The sequence below is a fragment of the Didymosphaeria variabile genome, assembly GCF_027946475.1.
Source record: "Didymosphaeria variabile strain IMI 356815 chromosome Unknown scaffold_3, whole genome shotgun sequence".
NCBI lineage: Eukaryota > Fungi > Ascomycota > Dothideomycetes > Pleosporales > Didymosphaeriaceae > Didymosphaeria > Didymosphaeria variabile.
In genome coordinates, this window is record NW_026611622.1 from 285977 (window position 1) to 299414 (window position 13438).

Sequence of the window (13438 nt, forward strand, 5' to 3'; positions counted from 1 at the left end):
TACTATACATAATCTATATAACCCTATATGCTACTCATCTCTTACTAGAACCCTAATAGGGCCACGGCTAGTAATAGAGTCCTAGAGGCCCTATTATAATAAGTAAGTTAGTTACTATACTTTCTTTATAGCATTTCTTTTCTTTTACTTTTTTTAATTATTTATAATGATTTTCCCATTAATAATGCGATATTAGATATTATATAAATTAATCTAGGGCGCTTCTATAGTGTTAGACTATAGAGTTTTATTAGTTAATTATCGGAAATCCTAAGTTAATCGAGATAATGGAATGTAATAGATAATTCTTATAATATATAATTATAAGAATGTGGCCCCACTAACGTCCCTTTAGAATTATTATATTTTACGTATTTCTAGCACCCTTCTATTATATAATATAGAGGTAATCTACTTAGTATCTCTAATACTTTTATTCTATATCTACTTTTTAATTAGATTACTATAATTATATATAATATAGACTACTTATATATTCTCTATAATTACTATTTTAGTAGTAAGGAGCGCTTAAATAGTACTAATAGAACTTACCTATATATATAAAAACTATCTATTAAAAGATTTATAATTACTATTTAGAAGTAAAAAGCACTTAAATAATACTAATAAAACTTATCTATATATAAGAAGAGTTTCTACTACTAGACTTATAATTACTTTCTTAGTAGTAAGAGAGCCCTAAAAAGGTATAAATAGAATTTTTAGGTCTATTAAGAATATTTAGAGGGCCCTCTAGATATAGCTAACTATATAAGAGATAAGAGAGTTTTTTATATTCCTAGCACTTTATTAGAATATTATAGAAGTGGTTTTTCTAGAAATTTCCTCTATATAGTACTATAAAGACGAATATAATAATAATATCTATTATAAATAGCTTACTTACGTTATAGGTAAGTTTATATATAATAATAGCGCCTATAAAATAGACCTTTAGGTTAGTAAGATAGTACCTATTAAAATAAGAGGATATACTAGTAATGGGTATAGCGTAGTTATATATAATTAAAAGTATAAGAACTATAACTATCTAGGTAGCTTTATACTATATAGAGGTTTATATATTAAGTAAGTTATATATTAGCTTAAGAAGTAGGTAGGTGTAAGGATAGTACCTATATATTATAAATAAAAAGAAGGCCTATATTACGGCTACTATGCCGTAATAGAATTATAGGACTTACGTTAATAATAGTAGTAACTAATTAGATTATATTAGAGAAGAATACGATTACGGGTTAGATACTAAGTATAATATAGATATATAAAGAAGTTATATAATTAGATCTATAGATCTATAGATACTAAGAATATAGAGCTATAGAGCTAGGATCTATAGATCTATAAGAATCTATAAATAGAGCCTATAGAGCCATTATTAGATAGTAGTATATAGAGATAATAGATTACCACTAGGTAAGCCTTTATTATTAATCTATAATATAGTTCCCTATATCTAGTTTTCTTATAGAAGATTACTATTAAGTCTTTAGTAATATACTCTTATAGTAGTAATTAATTAACGTTTATACTATATATAATTTATATAACCCTACACGCTACTTATCTCTTACTAGAACCCCTATAGGGCCACAGCTAGTAATAGAGTTCTAGAGGCCCTATTACACTTTAATAATTATATCTTAAGAGTCTCTATAGGTATATACCTAGATTACTAGTATTAATAATAGCTCCTATAGTAAACTAACTAATATTATTAGACCTAACAGACCTAGTCTAGATAAAGAAATAACTTAACTACCTTAATAAAGAGAATACTAGGGCTAAGGAAGCTTATAAGTAATTAGTTAAGTAAGTAAGAGTTATGTTAGAAGGAATAGCAAGAGGAGCTAATAATACTATAAAGAAATAGATCTAGTAGATAGAACTCTAAATAAGAAATAGACTACTAAAACTTATAGATCTAGAGAAGTTTAATAGTACTTAAACTAAACTTAGGAGATTTCTAGCCTTAATATCTTTTTACCTAGATCTAAATTAAGAATATCTTAGGGATAAAGACTAGAAGGTAGCCTATATAGCTACCTACTTTACTAGAAAAGTAATAGACTAGTTTAATAGTTATCTTATAGATTAGAGAATAAGCTAAGTTAATAACTAGAAAATAGAAACTAACCTTATCTTTATAAGCTATACTTACTTTAAGGAAAAACTATAGTTAACCTTTAGTAATATTAATGCGGAACATATAGCTAAATAGAAACTTTTAAAACTCTAATAAACTAAGATAGTGGCAGCTTACGTATTAGTATTTAAGTAGCTAGCTAATAAGGTCTTAGACTATAGAGAAAGGGCCCTAATATAAAGATTTTATAAAGGACTAAAGTTAGATATTAGGTATAAAATAATTAGAATAGAGAAGCTAATAACTCTACCTATAATAATTAAATAAGCTATCTAAGTAGACAACGAGTTATTCCTATAGAAATAAGATAATAAGGGAGGAAGTAAATACAGCATAAATAGCTAAAACTATAAAACCTATAATAAAGGGGACCTAATAGTCTTAGATACTAATAAAGAAAAAGAATTAAGTTAGAATATAATAAAGGAGAAGTAATATAAAGAAGGCACCTACTTTAGCTATAGTAAGAAAGGTTATATAGCTAGAAACTACCTAAGTAAAAGCTAGGATAAGTCTATAAAAGGTACTAAAGAGGAACTAAGGAAATAAGAAACTTTAAGAGATACTAAGGAGAAACTAGCTAGTAGTAAGGAATATAAGACTACCTATTAGGCTAAGTGCTCCTAGAATATATGCATATTATATATAAAGATAAAGAAAGATATAGGATACTAGCTAATAGGTAAAAAGTTAGTAGTAACCTAAGAAAGATAAATAACTCTATAGCTTAAGAAATAAAATACCTAAATCCTAGGATTCTTTAATATAAGCAACTTAAATAGTAAGTTAGAGGAGGAAGAATAGGAGAGTAGTTTAGATAAGTTAATTAATACCCTATTCTAGTTAACTCTCTAAGGAGAAGAACCTTTCTCCTTATTATCTATATAAGAGGTACCTATGTCTTCTAGAAAGAATATCTATATTAGAGAAATAGAGTACTTCTAGCTAAAAGGACTAGCCCTTAAGGTAGCTAAAATAATTAGGTTAGCTAACTTTAGATAATAAATTAAGGGAATATGCTTTTACTATAGAAACTTATATAGAGAAATAATCTATAAAGTTTATAAAAACTAGAAGATCTAGTTTCTAAGAAATACTAAGTTTACTAGCTTTAATAAGTAGGTCGAAAGAAATATAATTTTAGTAGTAGAGATACTAGATAGTTAAACCTAGGCTTAAATAGCTAATAAAATTAGATAGGTAGATAAAGTATATACACCCTAAATTATAATAAAATACTAGATTCTAATTAAAGAAGAACATTTAGAGGATAAAATTAAACCTATAGAGGGGGGATAACCCCTAGACACTAATAGAATATCTAGTATATTATAAACTCTTATAGATATTATATATAGTAGATAACTATCTAATATACCTAGTACTAAAAAAGAAACACCACGCCTTCCTAATTAGAATAATAGATAACCTATATAATAATCTTATCTAGAGGGATAAAGTATATAGATAGCACCTAGAGAAAAAGGTAGATAAATATCTAGTATTAGTACTAGGACCCCTTCTACTATATAAGTATATTAAGGGGTAACTATAGTATAAATACCTAGAGAATAAGTGCCTAAAGTACGTAGTAATAAAAATCTAGACTAAGTATTAGCTAAAGGATAAGAAAGCCCTTAGAGGGATACTTAGGCTATATATAATACTTAATAGAGAATACTAAGGGGAGACCTATCTAAGCTATAATTAATAGTAGAGTAACCTAGAACTTTATATTAAAGGACTTTATAGAGGAAGAAGGACTCTACTATATAAATAAAAAGAAATAATAGACTCTATATAATATTAAGGGGCTACTATTCTAGGAATAAATTAATATAGAAACTACACTAGGGACCTTCCTATTAGATAGATTAGTAATTAATAATTTTACTATAGATTTAGCTAAAATAGATAACTAATAGAATATAATCCTTAGAATACTATAGCTAAGGTAAGTTAATCTAATTATCTATTAGGGAACTAAAGAAATTAAGTACCCCTATTAGCTAGCTACTAGTAAAAAACGAATTCTAGGTATTCTAGAATAATACTAGGAATTTGTAGATATCTTTAATAAACTAGAAGGTTACTTACTAGAATTATAAAATTAAGCTAGAAGAAGGGGAATAACCTATATAGGGACTAGTTTATAAAACTATAGAAAAGGAATTTAAGGTTACTAAATAATATATTAAAAATAATTTTAAATAAGGATATATTTAACCTTCTAAATTCTCTATAGCTTATAGAGTCACGTTTATAGAAAAGAAAGATAACCCTAAACTATAGTTTTATATAGATTTTAGGAAAACTAATACTATAACTAAAAAGGATTAATACCTATTACTACTAATCTTAGACTTATAAGATTAGTTATAAGATATAAAGATCTTTATACACTTAGATATTAAAAATATATACTACTAAATTAGAATAAAGGAAGGTAAGGAGTAGAAAATAGCCTTCTAAACTAAGCTAGGACTCTTTAAATATAAGGTTATACCCTTTAGGCTTACTAACGCCCTAGTAGTATTCTAATAATAAATTAATACTATCTTAAGAGGATACCTAGGAGAATATATAATAGTATACCTAGATAATATACTAATCTATTTAATAAATAAATAATAATATAAAGGGCACGTTAAGAAAGTGCTTAAATAAATAAGTAAGGCTAAGCTATACCTTAAGCTTAAGAAATATAAGTTCTATATAACCTAAATTATCTTTTTAGGGTTTATAGTTAAACTAGGGAAACTTAAGATTAAATAAACTAAACTATAGGAGGTCTCTAAGTAGGGAACTCCTAAGTATATTAAAGATATTTAGTCCTTCCTAGGATTTTATAATTATTATAGGAAGTTTATCCTAGGATAGACTAAGATTATAGAACTACTTATAAGATTAACTAAGAAGGAAGTCCCTTTTAAGTAGATAGATAAGTGCTAATAAGTAATAGATTAGCTAAAAGAAAAGTTTATAAAGGAACCTATTCTATAGATCTTTAATCTATACTACCTAGTAATACTTAAAACTAATATATTAAATTTTACTATAGGAGTATACTTACTCTAGTAAGACCTAAAAATAGATAAAAAAACACCTATATAGCTATTATTTCTAGAAAATAAAGGCTATAGAACTTAACTATAATATCTATAATAAGAAAATATTAGTAATAGTTAAAGCCTTTAAGGAATAGAGAATATATCTCTAAAAAACTAAATATTAGATACCTATATTCTTAGATTATAAAAACCTAATAGGATTTATAACTAATAAAGCCCTTACCCCCTAGGTAAGTAAGATAGGCATAGACCTTATTAATATATAACTTTAAAATTATATATACTAGAGAAATAGAAAACCTTAGAGCTAATACCCTAAGTAGATAGCTAGACCTCTAAGAAAAAGTAGAAGTATTAGGGGCCTTACTTAAGTTTAACGCTAATAGTACTATTATATATAATACACCTAAGCTTATAGTAATAATAGAAGTATAAACTAGTATATAGCTTAATTAGATCTAGAAGGAAACTATAATTAATAAGGAAAGTATAAGCTACTTACTAGTAGAAATAAAGTATAAAGATAATATATATAAGGTCTTTAATAGAATCTTTATTCTAGTAAAAATCTAGAGAGAATTCGTATAATAATTCTATAAGGTGCTAGTATATAGCTACTAAGGAATTAAATAAATACTAAAATAACTAATAAGGGACTACTACTTCCCTTAAGCCTAGTAAATAGTTATAGAGGTCCTTAGGGATTACGTAGACTACTATAAAAATAAACTAAATAGGCACATACTATATAGGTAATTATAACCTATAGAAGTACTAAATAGACTATAGGGAGTTATTATAATAGACTTTATAATAGGATTACTAAAGTCTAAGAACCTAGATAATAAAGTTAAATATAATAGAGTAATAGTTATTATTAATAAAATAACTAAGTATACTTACTTCTTACTATATAAGGAAGTTAGTAAGGTAGAATATATAGTATTCTAGTTTACCTCTATAGTAATAGTATAGCATAGTGCCCCTAATAAAATTATTACTAATAGAGATATACACTTTATATCTAAATTCTAGTAGACGGTATTTACCCTTATAGGTATTAAATATAGTATATCTATAGCATACTATCTATAAATAGATAACTAGACTAAAAAAATAAACTAGATAGTAGAATAATTTCTTAGGTATTACCTAAACTACTAATAAAATAACTAGGTGGGGTTACTCCCTATGGCATAATTAGCCTATAATAGCTTATAATATAGTGCTACTATAATAGGGCCTCTAGAACTATATTACTAGCTATGGCCCTATTAGGGTTCTTATAAGAGATAAGTAGTGTATAGGGTAGTATAGATTACGTGTTATATAAATATTAATTAGTTACTACTATAAAAATATATTACTAAAGACTTAATAGTAATCTTCTATAAGAAAACTAGATATAGAGAACTATATTATAAATTAATAATAAAGGCTTACCTAGTGGTAATCTATTATCTCTATATACTACTATCTAATAGTGGCTCTGTAGGCTCTACCTATAGATTCTATAGATCTAGGCTCTATGGCTCTATTCTATAGATCTATAGATTTAATTACGTAACTCGTTTATATACCTATATTATACTTAGTATCTAACCTATAATTATATTCTTCTCCTATATAATCTAATTAGTTACTACTATTATTAATATAAGTCCTATAATTCTATTATAGTATAGTAGCTATAATACTATCTCCCCCTTCTAAATCTTTAGCCTAAAAATTAATCTATTATAGGGGTAGTGCTATATTAGTAGGGTAAGCCCTATTATAAGTTAGGTTATTATTACCCTCTATGCCTTCTTATAAAACTAACAAATAACTTATACTTACTAATAAAATTAGTTATTATAAATTTCTTACTATACCTTATTCTTACTATAATTAGTTAAAAATTTTATATAAGCTTTCTCTATATAATACGCCTAGGCGTTCTACTTATAAAGCTTATATTTATTTAAATGTCTATAGTTCTTATAATATTAATAGTATCTTAGTGGCTAAGAGTATATTATCTACTACTATTATTTAATCTATACTAATTATTTATAGTACGTAACACTAGTCGCTTCTAAGCTAAAATTTAAGCTAAACTTATTAAGGCTAAGAAAGCTTAAGAGGAGATTCTAGATGCCCTTACTACTACCTAAGTAAAGGTATTATAGTTATAGAAATAGAAGAAGCTTCTTAATAAGTAGGAGGATTATTAGTTAGCATTCCTAGAGGCTAAATTAGATTAGGAAGAAGTAGAGCTAAAAGCTACTAGTCTATAGAATAGTTCTAAGAAGGGTAAAGTAGCCTTCTAAGATATTACTTATACCTTTTCTAATAGTGGCATTTTTTATAATTTACTATAAGGCAGTCTAACTCTTAGTCTAATATCTCTAGGCTTTCTTTAAGAAATTAGTTTAACCGAAATTCTTCTAACTTCTTAGGGTAGTTAAGATTACCTTCTAGTTTCTAGGTATTATCCTATAGGTTTCCCTTTTTATTATATCCTAGCTATTTAACCTTATAGTAGTTCTAACTATTTACTAGTTAGTATCTATTAATACTTACTACTTTCTATTCTTCTTATTATTCTCTATATATGTCTACCTTATAAACTATAGGTTCTACGTCTTATAGTACTTTTTTTAATAAGGCTATATAAAATACTAGGTATATTTTTATATTATTTAGGAGGCATAGTTTAAATAAAACTAGGGTAATCTACTTAAGGACTTTATATAGTCTAATTTTTAGGTAGTCTAGTTTATTTAATAGTTATTTACTAGTAATATTTTTTTATAATAGCTAGACTTTCTCTCCCTTCTCTAGCGTAGGCATAGGCTTATACTTAAAATTATAGTATTTACCTATCTTTCCTTATAGGAATATGGCATCTTATTAGAGTTAGGTATAGACTTATATAATTTCTTTTACCTAATCTTTTCTATCTGCACTCTAGGATCTTATTACCCTAGGCACTTAATAAGCTACTAGGTTAAATCTATAGTTTATAAAGAATAGTAAGACTCTAGTAGTACTATATTATAAGCTATTATAGGCTAACTACGCTATAGGGGAGTAACCCTACCTAGTTATTTTATTAGTAGTTTAGGTAATATCTAAGGAACTATTCTACTATCTAGTTTATCCTTTTAGTCTGGCTATCCGTTTATAGATAGTATGCCGTGAATATACTATATTTAATACCTATAAGGGCGAATACTATCTACTAGAATTTAGATATAAAGCGTATATCTCTATTAGTAATAATCTTATTAGGGGCACTATACTATGCTATTACTATAGAGGTAAATTAGAATACTATATATTCTACCTTACTAACTTCCTTATATAGTAAGAAGTAAGTATACTTAGTTATTTTATTAATAATAACTATTACTCTATTATATTTAACTTTATTATCTAGGTTCTTAGACTTTAGTAATCCTATTATAAAGTCTATTATAATAACTCCCTATAGTCTATTTAGTACTTCTATAGGTTATAATTACCTATATAGTATGTGCCTATTTAGTTTATTTTTATAGTAGTCTACGTAATCCCTAAGGACCTCTATAACTATTTACTAGGCTTAAGGGAAGTAGTAGTCCCTTATTAGTTATTTTAGTATTTATTTAATTCCTTAGTAGCTATATACTAGCACCTTATAGAATTATTATACGAATTCTCTCTAGATTTTTACTAGAATAAAGATTCTATTAAAGACCTTATATATATTATCTTTATACTTTATTTCTACTAGTAAGTAGCTTATACTTTCCTTATTAATTATAGTTTCCTTCTAGATCTAATTAAGCTATATACTAGTTTATACTTCTATTATTACTATAAGCTTAGGTGTATTATATATAATAGTACTATTAGCGTTAAACTTAAGTAAGGCCCCTAATACTTCTACCTTTTCTTAAAGGTCTAGTTATCTACTTAGGGGTATTAGCTCTAAGGTTTTTTATTCCTCTAGTATATATAATCTTAAAGTTATATATTAATAAGGTCTATGCCTATCTTACTTATCTAGGGGTAAGGGTTTTATTAGTTATAAATTCTATTAGGTTCTTATAATCTAAGAATATAGGTATCTAATACTTAGCTTCTTAGAGATACGTTCTCTATTCCTTAAAGACTTTAACTATTACTAATATTTTCTTATTATAGATATTATAGTTAAGCTCTATAGCCTTTATCTTTTAGGAATAATAACTATATAGGTATTTCTTATCTATTTCTAGGTCTTATTAAAGTAAGCATGCTCCTATAATAAAATTTAATATATTAGTTTTAAGTATTACTAGATAACGTAGGTTAAAAATCTATAAAATAGGTTCCTTTATAAACTCTTCCTTTAACTAATTTATTACTTATTAGTATTTATCTATCTACTTAAAAGGGACTTCCTTTTTAGTTAACCTTATAAGTAGTTCTATAATCTTAGTCTATCTAGGGATAAACTTCCTATAGTAGTTATAAAATCCTAGGAAGAACTAAATATCCTTAATATACTTAGGGGTTCCCTAATTAGAGACCTCCTATAGTTTAGTTTATTTAATTTTAAGCTTCCCTAGTTTAACTATAAACCCTAGAAAGATAGTCTAGGTAATATAAAACTTATATTTCTTAAGCTTAAGGTATAGCTTAGCCTTACTTATTTATTTAAGCACTTTCCTAATATACTCTTTATATTATTATTTATCTATTAAATAGATTAGTATATTATCTAGATATACTATTATATATTCTCCTAGGTATCCTCTTAAGATAGTATTAATTTATTATTAGAACACTACTAGGGTATTAGTAAGCCTAAAGGGTATAACTTTATATTTAAAAAGTTCTAGCTTAGTTTAGAAAGTAGTCTTCTACTTCTTACCTTTCTTTATTCTAATTTAGTAGTATGTATTTTTAATATCTAAGCGTATAAAGATCTTTATATCTTATAGCTAGTCTTATAGGTCTAAGATTAGTAGTAATAGGTATTAATCTTTCTTAGTTATAGTATTAGTCTTCCTAAAGTCTATATAAAATTATAGTTTAGGGTTATTTTTCTTTTTAGCAAATATAACTCTATAAGCCGTAGATAATTTAGAAGGTTAAATATACTCTTATTTAAGGTTATTCTTAATATACTATTTAATAACCTTAAATTCCTTTTCTATAGTTTTATAAACTAGTCCCTATATAGGTTATTTTTCTTCTTCTAGTTTAATTTTATAATCCTAGTCTATATATTCTAGTAAGTAACCTTCTAGTTCGTTAAAGATATCTATAAACTCCTAGTATTATTCTAGGATACCTAGAATTTATTCTTTACTAGTGGCTAGCTAATAAGGGTACTTAATTTCTTTAGTTCCCTAATAGATAATTAGATTAACTTACCTTAGCTATAGTATTCTAAGGATTATATCCTACTAGTTATCTATTTTAGCCAAATTTATAGTAAAATTATTAATTACTAATCTATCTAATAGGAAGGTTTCTAGTGTAGTTTCTATATTAATTTATTCCTAGAATAGTAGCCCCTTAATATTATATAGGGTCTATTATTCCCTTTTATTTATATAGTAGAGCCCTTCTTCCTCTATAAAGTTCTTTAATATAAAGTTCTAGGTAGCTCTACTATTAATTATAGCTTAGATAGGTCTCCCTTAGTATTCTCTATTAAGTATTATATATAGCCTAAGTATCCCTCTAAGGGCTTCTTTACCCTTTAGCTAATACTTAGTCTAGATTTTTATTACTACGTACTTTAGGTACTTATTTTCTAGGTATTTATACTATAGTTATCCCTTAACACACTTATATAGTAGGAGGGGTCCTAGAGCTAGTACTAGATATTTACTAACCTTCTTTTCTAGATACTATCTATATACTTTATCCCTTTAGATAAGATTATTATAAGAATTATCTATTATTTAGATTAGGAAGGCGTAGTGTTTTCTCTTTAGTACTAGGTGTATTAGATAATTATCTATTATATATAATATCTATAAAAGTTTATAATGCGCTAGATATTTAGTTAGTGTTTAGGGGTTATCTCCCTTTATAGGTTTAATTCTATCCTCTAAACGTTCTTCCTTAATTAGAATCTAGTATTTTATTATAATTTAGGGTATATGTGCTTTATCTACCTACCTAATTTTATTAGCTATTTAAGCCTAGGTTTAACTATCTAGTATCTCTACTACTAGAATTATATTTCTTTTAACCTACTTATTAAAGCTAGTAAACTTAGTATTTCTTAGAAACTAAATTTTCTAGTTCTTATAAACTTTATGGATTATTTCTCTATATAAGTTTCTATAGTAAAAGTATATTTCCTTAATTTATTATCTAAAGTTAGCTAACCTAATTATCTTTACTACCTTAATAGCTAGTCCTTCTAGCTAGAAGTACTCTATTTCTCTAATATAGACGTTCTTTCTAGGGGATATAGGTGCTTCCTATATAGGTAATAAGGAGAAGGGTTCCTCCCCTTAGAGGGTTAACTAGAATAGAGTATTAACTAATTTATCTAAGCTACTCTCTTATTTCTTATTATCTAACTTACTACTTAAGTTACTTATATTAAAGAATTCTAGGACTTAGGCATTTTATTCCTTAAGCTATAGAATTATTTATCTTTCTTAGGTTACTACTAACTTTTTACCTATTAGCTAGTATTCTATATCTTTCTTTATCTTTATATACAACATATACATATCCTAGAAGCACTTAGCCTAGTAGGTAGCCTTATATTTCTTACTACTAGCTAGTTTCTTCTTAGTATCCCTTAAGGTTTCCTATTTTCTTAGTTCCTCTTTAGTACCTTTTATAGACTTATCCTAGCTTTTACTTAGGTAGTTTCTAGCTATATAACCTTTTTTACTATAGCTAAAGTAGGCACCTTTCTTATATTACTTTTCTTTTATTATATTCTAACTTAATCCTTTTTCTTTATTAGTATCTAAGACTATTAGGTCCCCTTTATTATAGGTTTTATAGTTTTAGCTATTTATACTGTATCTACTTTCTCTCTTATTATCTTATTTCTATAGGAATAACTCGTTGTCTACCTAGACGGCTTATTTAATTATTATAGGTAGAGTTATTAGTTTCTCTATTCTAATTATTTTATACCTAATATCTAATTTTAGTTCCTTATAGAACCTTTATATTAGGGCTCTTTCTCTATAGTTTAAGACTTTATTAGCTAGCTATTTAAACGCTAATATATAGGCTGCTACTATCTTAGTTTATTAGAGTTTTAAAAGTTTCTATTTAGCTATACGTTCTATATTAATATTACTAAAGGTTAACTATAGTTTCTCCTTAAAGTAAGCATAGCTTATAAAGATAAGGTTAGTTTCTATTTTCTAGTTATTAACTTAGCTCGTCCTCTAATTTATAAGGTAGCTATTAAACTAGTCTATTACCTTTCTAGTAAAGTAGGTAGCTATATAGGCTACCTTCTAGTCTTTATTCCTAAGATATTCTTAATTTAGATCTAAGTAAAGAGATATTAAGGCTAGGAATCCTCTAAGTTTAGTTTAAGTACTATTAAACTTCTAGATCTATAAGTTTTAGTAGTCTATTTCTTATTTAGAGTTCTATCTACTAGATCTATTCCTTTATAGTGTTATTAGCTCCTCCTACTATTCCTTCTAATATAACTCTTACTTACTTAACTAATTATTTATAAGCTTCTTTAGCCCTAGTATTCTCTTTATTAAGGTAGTTAAGTTATTCCTTTATCTAGACTAGGTCTATTAGGTCTAATAATATTGGTTAGTTTACTATAGGAGCTATTATTAATACTAATAATTTAGGTATATACCTATAGAGACTCTTAAGACATAATTATTAAAATATAATAGTGCTTCTAGAACTATATTACTAGCTATAGCCCTATTAGGGTTTTTATAAGAGATAAGTAGCGTGTAGGGTAGTATAAATTACGTGTTATATAAATGTTAATTAGTTACTACTATAAGAATATATTACTAAAGACTTAATAGTAATCTTCTATAAGAAAACTAGATATAGAGAACTATATTATAGATTAATATTATGAACTAGATAATAGTAGGGAAGTTTAGGCGCTTATAAAGGTAGAAGATATAATAACTAGGGTTATAATAAGATAAAGATACGCTAAGTTACTTAGATAGTAGTTACGTAATTTACTTAGCTACTTAGGGTTCCT